This window comes from Bidens hawaiensis, unplaced genomic scaffold (genome assembly GCF_021521415.1).
Source record: "Bidens hawaiensis isolate Kalapana, Puna unplaced genomic scaffold, B.hawaiensis_p1.1 tig00000326_1, whole genome shotgun sequence".
Classification (NCBI taxonomy): Eukaryota; Viridiplantae; Streptophyta; class Magnoliopsida; order Asterales; family Asteraceae; genus Bidens; species Bidens hawaiensis.
The window spans coordinates 5,060,471-5,076,946 of NW_027491025.1; the positions used below are offsets into that span (position 1 = coordinate 5,060,471).

Genomic DNA, 16,476 nt, shown 5'->3' on the forward strand with positions numbered 1-16,476 from the left:
ATTCAGAACAGACAATCACAAGTGAATACGTTCAAACCTTTTTTTAACGTGAATACGTTAACCTTTTTAATCAATCAAAACATATTTATACTCGATAAGATGAATGGGTGTTTGTCTTAACGAGTCAGTCAATGATTTCATGAGATTTTATAATCTCTAAAACGTTATAATACAATATAGAAAATAAAAGCAACTCAGACCGAGTACACATGTGTCTGGATCCAAAATAACTGCTCAGCATATCAGTCAATGGCCAGGTGGGCCGCGGGCTAACGGTCATAACTAGTTCTCCTTGTAGGGGCTATACGCATATAGCTTGGGGGAACAACTGTGTGTGTGTAGGGGAGTGGTACAAAGCCCAGATGTGGCCGTGCATCTTCTGAGTGTAAAAGAAAACTATCATTGTATTGTAATTGTCATTCAAATATTTTATAGAGTCATACGTGTTCACCAGCATATAGCTGACGTATTTTTCCCACAATTCAGGAAAATATATTAGCACAGGTAGCAAGGAACATAATCATTCATGATGATAAACGCTCGCAAGGTATAGATGGCTCAATTTTAAATCATTAAAATATTATAAACAAGATTCAAAATACGATTTATAAATCAAACTCTCGGGTATTTATTATCCGAGAAGTTTTCAAATAAATTAATATTATATTCAACCCAAAGTCTTCCGCTAAAATAAACCGCAACTCTGATGTATTTACAAAATAGGTACCAACTATTGGTCATACGCCTAGGCCTAAGCCGGGGTGTGACATATCAAGCGCCTCATTTGGGGTACACCTACTGAAATCTCCTCCTGCAACCTGATCGACGGCCTGCTTTTGTGCCCCGGATAAAGCGTCAAAGAATGTACGACAATGAAGCCCACGACTCAAACCGTGATGAGGGCATTTTTCTCAACAAGCCCTTGAACCTCTCCCATGCAACATGAAGTGACTCGTCATCATCGACACGAAAACCAGCGATGTTTGCTCGGAATTTAGCAGTTTTATCGTGTGGGAAATATTGAAGAAGAAACTGCTCAACTAATTGATTCCAAGTGGTGATGGAACCAGAAGGGAGTGCCTCTAACCACTCCAGAGCAGACCCGCGAAGTGAGAATGGAAAAAGTCTAAGTCTCACGGCATCATCAGAACAGTTATTAATTTTGAATGTCGCACATAATCGAAGGAAATGTGAAACGTGAGCATGAGGGTCCTCGTTCTGGAGACCATGAAAAGAAACGGAATTTTCAACCATATGAATGATGCTAGACTTGATCTCGAAACTCACTGCAATCTCGGGCTGCGTGACACTGCTGCCATAACCTTCAAGCGATGGTGTGGCAAAGTCGTCCATGTGACCTTGAACATTCGGGTCCGCCATCTCTTCTTCTTCTACCTCGGGGGTGTCGGTATCCTCCACTTCTTCGTTTTCAATGACCTCGGCGACCTCGCGTGCTCTCCTCCTCAAACCTTCTCGAATATGTCGCTCGGGCTCAGAAAGAGGTGAAACAAGCTCAGGACCGGGCGTGGTGGACATTCATCACCCAGAAAAACGTGGAACGGAAAATGAACAAAGACACGGAAACTAACTAGAAACTAAACTAAAAAAAATAAGATGAATAAAAATGAAATAAAATAAAATAACATAGATAAAAAATATCAATAAAGCTAATCAAAGACTCGGATCGTTCCTTAAAAATCACTGTGTCCCCGGAAACGGCGCCAAAAACTTGACGTGTGTGAATATATATATAAAAATTTAAGTAAAAGTTTCACACAAATCGGGTTTTAAAATAGGTTTTCACCTACAACTAAACCACACACGAAAGGCAAGTGTACCTATCGTTTGTAATAAAGTGTCAATTAGAACCGAGTATCAATCCATGGACACGACAACTTTCTAGTACTAAATCTTTGTAAATGACCAACCGAACAAATAAATCTTGATTTGAATATTTAACCAATTAAAATAGCATACAAAGAAAATAAGCAAGTAAAAACACAAGAACGCAATCAATCCAACAAACTACCTAGACAAGAATCCACTCTACTAACATGACAAAATAGCAATGATATGGCAAAACATCATGAATCTAAACATAAATACTAGATTTCAATAAAGTAACCTAATACTAGAAAATAATCATCATGATGGGTTTTCAATCAAGAGATAAACATAGACTAACTTGTTTGTCAAAACAACAAAGTTTCATAATCAAAGGAAAGCTAGCATGAACAACATTCTAACCACGTAAGATTACACTAAAGTAGCCAAATTCAAGAAATTAATATAAACTTATGAAACTTTAACTAGCAAGTCATCACCAAGTCAAGAATCATAACAACACTCATCAATTTTCCAATATTAAGTGTATGGTTTCATACTCATCAATAATTATATAATTAAGTTAATTTTTACTAGTCATTCCTAACTTAGTAATGTAAACAAAGATTACATGAAGATTCAAAGTTTATAAACAAACATCTGGAACATAGTTTTCCAACATGAATGCCTAAACATTTGCAAAACTAACAATGTTAAGTAACTATAACAAGCATGAACACCATCAATATCAATTTATAAAATCAACCATATTCTTGAAAGAAAACCACTTTACCAAAATCATGCATAGATAATTTATCACATTAATAAGCATTTCAACATTGTCTAGATAGCAAAAGTAATTAGCACATAAGGCTTAATACAACTACAATCAAACTAGAAATAAGCTTACAAAACATGTTCAAGAACAAAGGAATGAAAACTAAGATCAAGCAAGGATTGAGGAATGGAATGATGGATCTTGAGGATGGTGGAAGCCTTCAAACTCTCAAGGAACACATAAACTAATTTTCAAGAATTGAGAGAGAATCACCAAGGCTTCACACACCAAAATGAAGTGAAAATAAGTGTTTATAAGCCTATGGACAAAGTGCATGGTCATGCATAAAAAGTGCATGGTCGTGCACTATTTTGGGTAAGTCATACTTTCATTTTCGGCTACTCAGAGTTGCAAGTTTCAAAAAAGTGCACGGTTATGCACAAAAAGTGCATGGTAGCTAGTGCACTTTCAAAGTTGATGTGTCTTTTTCTCGGCATCGGATAGTGCACAGGCTCGTGCCCTCGGGAGTGCATGGTGGTGCACAAAAAGTGCATAATGGTGCAGTTTCACTTTTGGCACGATAGTAGATGTGCACGGGTTCCAATAAAGGTGCACCATCATGCACATAAGGTGCATGATGGTGCAGTTTCACAGCATGGTCATGCACTTTCCTAGCATGGTCATGCACTTTTGGCACGGTATCAGATGTGCACGGGTTCCAATAAAGGTGCATGGTGGTGCACTAAAAGCGCATGATGGTGCAGTTTGGTCAACATGGTCATACACTTCCTTAGCATGGTCATGCACTGGCTCAGCATGGTCATGCACTTTCTTAGCATGGTCATGCACTTTTGGCAGATTCTTGATTTTTGTTCGAAAAGAGCCATTTTTTCGTCATTTCTTCATCGGGCGAGTGCTCGGACCTGCAAATTCATAAATAACTCAATTAAGTACTAAATACAACGAATTTGCATGGAGTTTTACCAAAATAAGAGGATAATTTGATGCTAAAAAGTGTACACTTTGTGTTACATCCCTTACCCCCTCAAACAATTCAAGAGTGCCAACCCGCCCGAATACTTCGGTATTGACGGTGCTACCATTCTCCTGTAATGGTTTGAAGAAATGGAGAGCATATTCCTCCATCGTGAATGTCCTGAGGACAAGAAAACCACTTACGCCTCGAGCATGATCAAGAAGAATGCCCTCAATTGGTGGAACGATGAAAAGCGCACGCTTGGCGCCGAGGTTGCCATGGCCTTTCCATGGGATGACCTCAAGAAACTCATGCTCAAGAAGTTTTAACCGAAACATGAGCTTCGAAAGTTGGAAGAGGAGTTTTGGAATTTGAAACAAGAAAGTGGAAATGACGCCATCTACAACGATCGTTTCCATGAACTGAGCCTTCTCCTCCCTCACATGGTCACTCCCCTTGAACGTTCAATCGACAAGTACATCTCGGGTTTGCCTATGCTAATCCAAGATTTCCTCCTAAGTCGTGACCCTAAAACCCTCCATGATGCCATCACCTTAGCCGGTACCCTCACCGAAAACCATGTTAAGGCCGAGACCTTGACGCGGAAATATTCTAAGAAGCCCAATGATAAGCCTGCATCCGAGCCCACCAAAGAACCCAAGCCCGAATCTCCTAATCCAGAGTCTTCTAAGCCCGAATTCCTCAAGCACAACAACTCTCCTCATTACTGCAACAATAAAAGAAAGTCCAATTCCCATAATTATGTTTTGGCCCAATCGCAAACCCAACCCACCAAGAAGCCCTACACAGGACCCTACCCATTATGTGATACGTGTAGCTTTCACTATTTGCCTAACCTCAAGTGTCGACAATGCACCCATTGCAATCGATTTGGTCACCTCTTTACCACATGTCATGAACGCAACCAACTTTTAATGCAACCATTTACCTCACCTCTTACCCAACCCCAAACTTTACCCTATGCTCAACCATTTACTCAATCACCATCAACTATGAGAGCTTGCTACAATTGTGGAAACCCTAACCATTATCGCAAATTTTACCCTATGCTCAACCATTTACTCAATCACCATCAACTATGAGAGCTTGCTACAATTGTGGAAACCCTAACCATTATCGCAATGCATGCCCAAGACTCGCACACATGAACCAAATTCTATCCTACCCAACCCAAACCACTCAATATCAGGCTTACCAAGCCCAAGTAAATCAACGTTATCCATTCCAAGTCCAACCCATTCAACCAATTCAAGTCAACCTAACCCCGATCAACCAATCAACCTCAAGTGACCAAGCTACTCAAGGAAAAGTGTGTTACATCAACGGTTCCCAATTTTAAGCCTAACCATTTATGAAGACATGCTACGCAAAAGACGTTTCTTTTAGTTAGTTCTTTTCATTTAAATCTAATGTATTAACTTCATTAAATCTCCTGTTTTATTATGAATGAGAATTTCGGTTATTTATAATGGTATTCAATCTCTCATTTATTACTATTATGTCGTTTAGTGCACTATTTAATGTTACACAATTTATTATCTTGATTTAAGTGGTCTATGACCGGTAATTTACCAGGACTGTGTGCATGGTGATGGGCATAGTTATCTAATAGTACCGTATTTGTATCATAAACTACCTATGACCGATTTTCTACAAACATTTTGAAAATTGGGAACATGAACATGTGTTGTACATAGTTATCTAATATAAGTCACACGTATAAATTTTATTTCGATATTTTAATGCATGACTACCCAAACCCTCCAAACTCACCTCATTCTCACGCCACTCTTTTCTCATTCGATTTTATAATCTCGATTTCGAGCCTCATATGTTATTATATTTCTCTAATCATGTGTTTCGTTTGTTATGTGAACAGGTCTATGTGAATACTTATTCGTGAATTTTGTTGTCATCCTAAGTATTTCTATTCATAATTCCCTCTATCTATTTAGTTATTATTACTGTTGACGATTAACTTATTAATTTCGCTTTATTTTGCAAAGTTGTTATTAGCTATTTATGCTAATCAAATTTCGCTCATTTATTTATTTATTGCTCTTGCTCAGATAGTTCCATTTATTTATCGACTTAAAGAGTTTATTTTTTTTTTCATTTATCTTGTTTTTCGAACCACACAACGGGACGAACTATGTGCATCATGCGACGACCTAAATAATTATGAGTGCAAGCATAATTATCAAAGTCCTCGCATGGAACTCATAGTGAACACGGTTGTGTGTCATAACTCAGAACCGAGGGTGATTTTTGGTAACGATATAAATGTCGATGTGATAAGGGCATGGTGGATACGCCGCTGGTACATCCTAGATATAAGTGTCCTTATCATTTCTTCCATTTGTAGCATTATTTGGGTCACCTTAAGATCTGATACACACACACACACACACACACACACACATATATATAAAATAGAGATCTCTTGGCAATTACCTTCCTTCTTTATGTTATGTTTTTCTTTAATTTCGGAACGAAAATTTCTAAAGTAGTGAATGCTGTAACATTTCGGGTTTTCATTTCCCTTTCGGTTTTGTAATCATTACCCGACCTAGGTTTGGGTTCGGGTATTTGATCAATAAAGTTCGTCATTGTTTAATATTTTATTTATTTATTTATTTTTATTTGATTATAACTATGTTTCATGTACAAAATTTACCCATCAGCTAACTTTAATTCCCTTTCGAACCATCAACCATAGATCGAGGACCTGACTGCAAATAATATTCAACCTCTGTCCCTCCTCCTTCTCCCTCTCACTGCCGACGCAATACAACCCCCCTTTTCTTCTTGATCCATAATTAACGGCCTAAATCACGAAATTGATTATGCTAAATCAATCTACAATCATAAACGCGTCTACCGACACTTTAATTTTAGTAAACATTAACGAATTGACAACAATTGACAACGATTTTGCTCATAACGAACCACGGCTCAAATCCCCTTCATAACACTATATAAAATCGATCATTTTGCAATTAAACTCGTCCACACCCTCCTTACTACATCGCGACCCAAACCCCTAAGTCTAATACCTCGTATGCCGCTGTTAAGATCCAGTTTGCATTCAAGATAAGAGCCGCAAACCCTATTCGCCGTTCAACCTCTATACATCATCATTTACGGTAATTAAACATTGATTCATAATCGTTTTTAATCAATAAACAAAAACCCTAACTCTAATTGAATCAACTTTGAACGAATTGAACAAACCCAGATTTAGAGTTCGTTTGATTTGGGGGCGTTCTTGGGACTACCTGTTTTTGTTTTACGAAAGCGATTTCTTTCAACGAGTTAAGACACCAGCCCAACGGCTGATGCGCGTTTGTTTAAGACACTCAGAACCGGCCAGGCGCGGGTTTGAACCCCCTGGACGCGGTTTGGCATATTTTATTTTTAATTACTTTTTCCATTAATATATTACTCATAAATATCAACTAATAAATGATAATTTTTGTCGAAACCAAACCTCTAAGTCTCACGAAACCCGGTTTTGATAGTTTTATTTAAATCCTTTTAACCAAATTTTTTACATCTACTATATATAATACAATATTAAATAAACATTATTTTTATAAACTAAACCACGTTAGATTGTTCATAACAAATCTTCTTTTTAAACCTCCACGTTAATATATATTACATAATAATTTACTTAACAAGTAATATTTATATTATTTATCAAAGATAATTAATAATAATAATAGTAATAATAATAACGTTATTAATCGCAACAACTGTAGGAACATGATAATAAGACTAATTACACATTAACAACCATATCGAATCTCAAAAACCATCATAAATCTTTGTTTTTCGTTGTGATTATACTTAATTCTTGTTATCATTAACAACTAGGAATATTTTTCGGTGAACCTCGAGGAGTTTGATCGTTTTCATCCTAATTATTTTTATTATCTCATCATCACCTAATCCACACGTTGAGGTGAGTTTACATATTCCCCTTTTTCATCTTTTATTACTTTTGGGGGTGACATGTATACCCTATTTAAATTACTCATTTTTATTTCCACTTCTATTTAAAACACAATGCAATATATGTTTATGTGTGATTATTGCATTCTCTATGATAATGCTATATGTGTTAAATTGTTTATTTTATGTTTGGTGGTTGGTATCTCATCCTCATCTAGTATGATCATATATTTACCCAAGTACATTGATTTCGTATCAATAAGAACAGGTCCACATCTGAATTGTGATTTATATATATATATATATATATATATATATATATATATATATATCAACTAAAACTTATGTACTCTCACCAACATTCGTGATGATAAACTTTATTTTTATACATGATACACGTACAAGTAATTTACATTGTTCAAGATCGAAGAAATTAGTTTTACTTTAGGATATTTTTCAAAATACAAAACATGATGTAATTGTTTTTTATTATTGAATTTGTGTGCTTTTTTAATGTTAATGAAATTAAATAATTACTGTCGCTTTAATTAGTGTCTTCTGAGCTACTGTCTAAACAATACGTTACGCCCCAGCATTTTCAACCTTTGGTCGGGGTGTGACAGTTGATGTCCGGCCTGGTCAGGTGTCCAAGCATAAGGGAAAAACGAACAACGATTTATTTGTTTGGGCTTTAATTTGATTGGGCTTTAATTGGTTTTAGCTTTTAATTTGGTTGTGTAACAACTCGGATATTCCAATTTAGATTTTATTCGTAACCCGACCCGTTTTTATGTTTGGAAAATTTATTAATAAAATATCGAATTTAATTAACTGTTATAATATTATGAATTAATTAATTATTTATTTATTGTATAAAACATCTTTCAATAATATACAATTTCACCCCTAAACTAAACTTTAACTCTTTATTATTTCCACTTTCAAACTTCAAAGACTAAACTACAAATTTTGATTTAACCCGTTAACCTTGATCCAAACCCAGACCCGATACCTGTTTATAGAACCCGTATACCCAAATTCAATGACTTGGACCTCAATTCTCGTCACAAATTTGGCAATTGAATCAAAATACGTTTTGTACCATCCTATAGCGGCCTACCGACATCAACAATTATGTTAATCGATCAATTGGTGATTGGTATTTCATATTATAACGAACTAACACAACCCGTTCATGATTACACGATGTAGCGATCTCCATAGTACAATCAAACTGGAAGAAATCATCCTTATGACTTCACGAATCAAACCCCAAATTTAATTGTGTTATCATGGTCCGCTGATGTCGTTTATAATCATGTTTAAGCCGTCGTCATCTGCTCACCGTTCACCAGCATCTTAGCATTTTATATGGTAATTCACTTATACTTTAGGATCGTTTAATCATGTTTAACAATAACCGTAACCATAATCAAGCAAATCTTATACCAATTAAACGAATTGAAACTCTAGGGGTTCATTAACAGTTTTGGGATAATCAGTATCTGCATATGTTTTATTTTCAGTTTATGATCATCTGACCACTTACCTCAATTGGTGAGGTGGTGTGAGTATTCAGGGTTGATCCGTCCAGGGGTGCAGGTTCGAGCCCTGGCCAGCCCAACCTTTATGGTTGTTTTAATTTGTAATAGTTTTAGTTATTCACTCATTATTTATAATTTATACAAAAATCAAATAAATATTATTTTATTCACCCGACGCTCCTAAACTAACGTATTCTTGTCGTTAAGTCTCTATTCGAACTTTTATGAATGTGTTTTACGTATATTATTTAAACATAATCTACAAAGGTTTATGTATTTATTTTAGATAAAGTCTTTAACCAATCCAATTTTTGATGAAACGCTATAAATATATTCGTTACAATTAAAAGTAAATATGTTTATTTTATTTATTCGAATTATAGGTATATCTCAAAATTATATTTGATCGAATTATATTTTTTATATATTTTATATTATTATAAGGATATTTTTATATTAAAATTGTTTATTTAAATTATGTATTTATAAGCCTAACCGTATGATTTTTATCAAGTATACGTAATGGTGATTCTAAAAAATAATAAAAAGTAATAATTCTTTAAAATGATAATAATAATAGTAATGGGTTGCAATAATATTGATAATAGAAATCAATCGTTTGATCAATAACCATTATAATCACAACATAACTCAAATCACATTGAAATCTTAATTCATTAAATCGTGTTATACCTTTTATAATTAATTCACAATGCTGTTATTTTAACTAGGAATCCTTGACGATATATCCCGAAGGATTTATCTTTCTCACATCATCACTTATATTTCGTTCATCCGATCAGGTGAGTATCTCACTCCCATCTTTTTACTTATTTTAACTCTTTTGGGGACATATGTGTTTCTAAATATTTTATTATTATTTAATAATCAACTTGCAACTGTTAGTCATGTGTGTTTAACAACTTATGCCTAACGTGTTATATGCTTAAATGCTTATTTGGTTGGATCATCGTAATAGCCATCGCCCGGTTTATCTATCTGGCATTGCGCTTATCGACAACTTGTTTACTTGCCTATGTAGTAGCCATCGCCCAGTTCATCTGGCATTGGGCGTATCTACAACTTATTTACTTGCTTATGTAGCAGTTATCGCCTAGTTCATCTAGCATTGTGTGTATCTACAACTTTTACTTGCTCATTGGTTCAATTGCTTATCTCACTTGACACATTTTTCACTTTTATTTATTATTATATATTCACGAAATCTGGTGTTTTACTCACTCAACCTAGTGTTGACAAAATTATTATATTTTTGACGCATATATAGGTTACCGTATGATATGATTATCAAGATTTGATTGATGAAACTTATGGTGCATGTTAGAGAAGAAGATACAAGAATTAAATTTTGGATTTTTGTTTTATTTGTTTAATTGTGAATTTATGTACTTTGATTATTTGAAATTGTTGGATTATCTGAACTGGAATAATATATATTATCAATTTTATATTGCATGATAGTACCTTAAGAGCTATGAGCAATCAATTCATGCCCCGACATTTCTGCCTTATGTTAGGGTGTGACAGGTTGGGCTTTAAACAAATAGGGGTCATGTTATATTTTTCCAGGGGTAGAGAAATACGAAAGTCGGCTAAATAAAACAAAAATTTGCATTTCGGACGAAAAATTGAGGGGTAGCGAAGGCTACCCTTGGTTATTAGGTAAGTCTGCCCCTGCTCACCTCTACCATTGACTTGATGAAGTAAAAGGTTAATAATACACCTTGTATATGCTCAAGGACATGAAGAGAGTTACTTGTGAAAGCTTTCAAAACCCAAACTTGACAAAACGCATGAATGGAATGAAGTGTTTTTTTTGTAAATTAATCAGTGTTAGTAAACAAACGTGACTAGTTGGCAATTAATCGTTAGTTGTTCGGTTACTTATTAATTTTTGGGAAATCGACCAGAAAATTAGTAGTCGGTTCTAGCCGAACAATTACTCCATCCCTAATTTAGGTCAATTTCCGACAACTTGCGGCAGTTTCCAGCCAATTTCCAGCAATTCCAACAATTTCCAGCCAAATTCCGACTATATATATAGATGTGTGTGTGTGTGCATGTGTACAGGTTCAAAAGGGAACCACAAAAAAATGGGGAACTGGAAAACCATGTCTTTCACATGTAAAAAATAATATAAAATTTATTTTTACTTATAAAAAACACATTTTTACATAATCGTTTTTTGAGTTTTTACATATAACACATGTAAAAGTCGTTTTCATTAAAAAAACTTTTAAAAAATAAACAGTTAAAAAAGGTTTAAAAAATAATATTTTTTTAAAAATTATTTTTTTATTGGAATGTCTTCTACGTGTATTTATAAGCAAAAACTTCAAAAAACTTTATGCCAAAACTAATTTTTTACATGTGAAATCGAGTTTTATATTATTTTTTGCATGTAAAATGCATGGTTCCGAAGTTCCTCACTTTTTTGAAGTTCCCTATTGAACCCTCCCATATATATATATAATTTTAAATTTATAAAAAAAAATTCAGCATTAATCACTAGTCCTCACCACCACCCCCGACACCCCACTAGCGAATTATACAACACTGATTATTCAAGAAGGTACGAAATAAACATCTTGGGCTAATAGGCTTGATAATGTGGGTGGAATACAAACAAAGGTGTGTCAATAAATTCAATCATGTTTTTGTAGACATACATCGATCGACGTGTATGGACTGTATGGCCTTTATACAGCTCGTCTGGGTAAAACTGTGGCAAAACCGTGTCACACCCCAACCTAACGACATAACATTCCGGGACGCGACAATATTTGTATCGTAGCTCAAAAACACTAATATAATATAAAGTGTAAACACAAATCCTTCTTACACTTCTCATTTTTGTCTCTATGTGTATTATAACATCTCCCTATAAATAAATACAATAATAACTATTGTTAATGATCTCTCTGTATAATAAACCAATGGATTTTCCATCAATCCCTCATATTACTTTCACCAAAATTATCCAAATTGCCACGTGGCATTCTCAGCATTTTATTTGGCTATTTCTTAATTTTCTCTTTCAGTTATCTTTTTCAAAACCGTAACTTGGCGCTCTGCACAATTATATTCATCTTCAGCCCTTTGAAATCGATTCTGCTGTCAATCCATTCAATTTAAAATCGATCCTTATTCATCCTTCAGCCTCAAACGGATTTCCTTCACCGTTGAATCACTTGACGCTGTTTCTATAACTGCATAAATCTCAAGTAGTACGTTTTCATATATGGTTTTTCTGGTATGATTTTCACCTAGGGTTACTAATTAGATCTGATTTTTATGTTAGTTATTATCAATTTCATGTAATTTGTTTGTAGAGATTGGTGTTGATTTAGTTTATATTATTCAGAACAAGCATATTCAGTTGGAGTGTACCCTAATTCGATTGGAGTTTACTATAATCTAAAATGCTTTGAAATCGAGTCAATATGATGTCGATTGTAGTGTGCCCTAATACCCTAATTCATATCATATATGTAATCCGATTAAATTGTAGTATGTTTTAATTAATTGTTTATTACAAATTGTATTATATACATGTTCAATCATACTTATTCAATTTACATATTCCCAAAGATGATCACATCTCATTACTTTGTTATTGTTGTTGGTGGTTTGAATTCGTGTTAAAAAAAATAAAGCATAATGTATCTGAATCACTCATATTGATTGGATTGGACTCTATTAGAATGGTTACTTTCATTGTTATCCATTACTTAGTAGTGCATTGAAGTTGGAAAAACCTTATGGATCATACAATTGGGCTACCTTATTTGTTTATATTTTTTGTAATAGGGATTGTGTAACACCCCGTCTAAAGCGGAATACGCCCAAGTGTGACGTACAGATTGCTCAAAACACATGTGACACTATTAAGTGACAATATTATCATTAATTTATTTAAACAAGTACACAAGTTTGGGTGTAATCGAAATACAAAGGAATACACATTTAAGCAATTCTTCTATTTAAGTTGAATATCCTATGTACTAATATCTTTGTCACGGCATCATCCTCTAAATAAAATACCTGTAGCATATATATAAAATAATGTCAACTAAATGAATAGTTGGCGAGTTCACACAAGTTTTGATAAAAGTACATAAAAATCTACCATTCCATGAACAAGTGTAAATGAGCAAGTAAGGTCCTTTCCAGTTGGGATTGTGCACCAATGTACTCGGATAATAGCGCAAGTAAATGTCCTTTCCGTTGGTAAAAACCAACGTACTTGGATCGAGGGTCCCTATTCCACTCATAACATCGAGGTACTGAGTGCATAGGGGGGCGTATGATCATACTAAATGAGAAAACCATGAGCACGCAATCTTTGAGGAAGTAAGCAAATAAACACACAAGTCCATGTACGAATTGTAGTTTGTAAATAATGAATAAACGAAATTATAATTTGGATAGGATATGTATGCTACCCCCAAAAGTAATAAAAGAGTAAAAATGGGGTGTGAGAAACTCACCTTAAAGTTGAAGACAAACTTGAAATAAAATTGAAAGCGCGTAAAAGAAGCCGAAGCAATTGAACTTCACGAAATAGAATAAAAAGTACAAAATAAAATATTAACTAACGACTTATAAAAATTAGATAACTCGGGTTGTCGGGATTTTGAAGTGTTGAATGTACATTTTATTATGGAGTTGGATATTATAACATTATTTTATACATTAACGAATTTTAACGAATTATTAAATTAAAATTAGTTTAAATTTAAATTAGGAGATTAATATCGAGTATGATAATTATAACGTTTATGGGATTTTGATGTTAGCGGTATATTTTATTTTGAACAACGAATATGTTAACAAAGTTTAAAGTTTACGAACAAAACTGTGTATATATATATAATATGTTTTACGAGTTTAAACAAGACTTGAGGAGTTTGAATTTAAAACGATTATGAATTATGGATCTTTAACGGAGTTTTAGCTTAAAAATAATTATGTTAGCGTATTATAAAGTTTAATGAAATAATGTAAGGCCCCGTTACCGGTGCCCTACTTTGGACGTTGGATTTACTCATAAACGCAGTTCTAAATATCAGAGTTAATTAAAACTTTCGCGGAATAATAAAACTTCAACCATAACATTTTACATAACCATCAAATCTTGTCTTATAAAACATTCATATTCATTTAAAGCAAAACATAGTCTTTGAAACATCACAACATTTCTTCGAGATACCAGTATCTTCGATTCCATGCCATGTGTCTTCCATCACGCGAGCTGCCTCAACCTATTTGCCTTCGTGCATACTAAAAGTTAGATACGCTGAGTGAGTTCTAGTTAATCACATAACTTACTTTACATACACATATACGTGCCCGAAGTTACGCATTACATGCATAACCTGTACCTCATTCGTCCATACACATTTATAGCTAACCTTATGTTTTAACGGGCATTTCACCCTACATACCTCGGATATTATTAGGGCCCGGTACCCTCCATCCTCGGATATTATTAGGGTCCGGTCCCCTTCATCGCGGATATTATTAGGGTCCGGTACCCTTCATCCTCGGATATTATTTGGGTCCGGTACCCTCCATCCTCGGATATTATTAGGTTCCGGTACCCTTTCTTCCTTACCTTCATGTCATACCTTTCTATATACATAATTGCAAGTTTCATACATACATGCATCATTTAGTCCTCATATACAACAATTTTATCATCAAACCTTTCCCCGGAAGTATATGCAATATCCGAAGATCGTTCACGTACCGACAAGCGGTCATTCATACATCATACATACTTCATACATACATCATTCATACATCATATATATCATTCATATCTTTAGCTACCACCTGACGGTCCATGCAATATCCGAAGATCGTTCATGCACCGTCAAGCAATCATCATACATAGTTCATATAAGGCATACACTTACCAATTAAGGTAAGTTTATTAACTGTCACATCGAGTATGCACACAGCCCCGAAAACATAACAAGGAAATGGGGCTAGAAACTCACCTGAAGTCGGTTACGTTCACCGTTAACAGTTATTCCTTTCTTCAGTTGGGCACGACGAACTGTATAATAATTAAATGCATCAATTAACTATCACTACCCATGTCGTGTTTCTAGTTTAATTAATACCCTCAACGAATGGGGGTCCTGGGGCAGCGCCTCTAGCAGCGGGGTCTAGGTGCGGCAGCCCCTAGCAGGGTCCAAGGGGCAGAGCCTCAGGCTGGGGTCGAGCCAGGGCTTCTTTGAATCGTTAACTGTCATATCACATTTTCCATTAGCATTTTGAATCGTTAAATAAATTTGCTAATTCAAAAGTCCAAGGGCTTCTTTGTAATTAAATCCTTCTTTTCTAAGTCAAGGGACTGTTTTGTCATTATGTTAAACTTCTAGTTCGTTACTTGGTCCCTAACGAATTAATTCTTGTAACGAATTGGACCTCATGACGAACTGGTCCTTTTAACGAATCAGTCCATAGAGAACCAGTCCATGTAACGAATCATTCAATCTAATTCGTTATCTCTTATGACGAATGACTTTAACGAATCAAAGGTAATTCGTTATCTTTTCCCTTAACGAATTGGATACGAACTGGAGCTAGTTAGTTAGACCTCCGCTAACGAATTACTTGTTAATTCGTTAGTTTTCCATACGAATTAGGGTTAGGTTAGATTTGTCAGAACATTCCCTGCCAACTTCATACATGTTTTTCCGGCGCCGTCATCGCAGGAAAACCGTGTTTTCGCCGGAAAAACGAGATTCGACTCGTTTTTCCACCGTTTTTCATCCCGTTCGATCCAGATCTGAGCTAGGGTGATCCCTAAGCTCATCTTGGTTTCGCTTTGTACCCGATTCCACCCGGATCTCATGACTTAATGGTTTAACGGTGTAGGCTCGTCGTTTCGTGACCATATCTAACGGGTTTAAGCTCATACAACATCATACTATTATTACCTCGGGTCTGTGCTCAGTTTCCTTCTTGATTTCGGCTAAGATAAGGAGAGAACTAGAGAGAGAGCTTAATTGTGTGTTTTGGTGGTGTATGGAATATGTGTGAAATGAATTAAATGGGTGATTTAATGTTTATATAATTATGGATTATGGGCTTAAGCCCATGGTCTTTCCTTATTTCATTCTAACCCAAGTCCATAACACATATCCAATTAACCAACACAAGCCCAACCCATATTCTATTTATCTAACCCGATAACGACCCACTATAAAATAGACGAAATTTATTTTATTATTATAACCAAAAGTAGGATATTACAAGTCTTCCCTCCTTAAAGAGGTTTCGTCCCCGAAACCTAACTATTACATAAACAAACTCGGGTAAAACTTGCGCATCTCATCCTC

General features: G+C 34.9%; 1 non-coding gene across 1 annotated transcript; it reads left to right on the forward strand.

Moving 5' to 3' along the window:
* The first annotated feature begins 888 nt into the window (after positions 1 to 888).
* Positions 889 to 996, forward strand: LOC143622510 (small nucleolar RNA R71). Its single transcript, XR_013151723.1, has one exon. It is a non-coding gene; the product is annotated as a small nucleolar RNA R71 (small nucleolar RNA).
* The last annotated feature ends 15,480 nt before the right edge of the window (positions 997 to 16,476 follow it).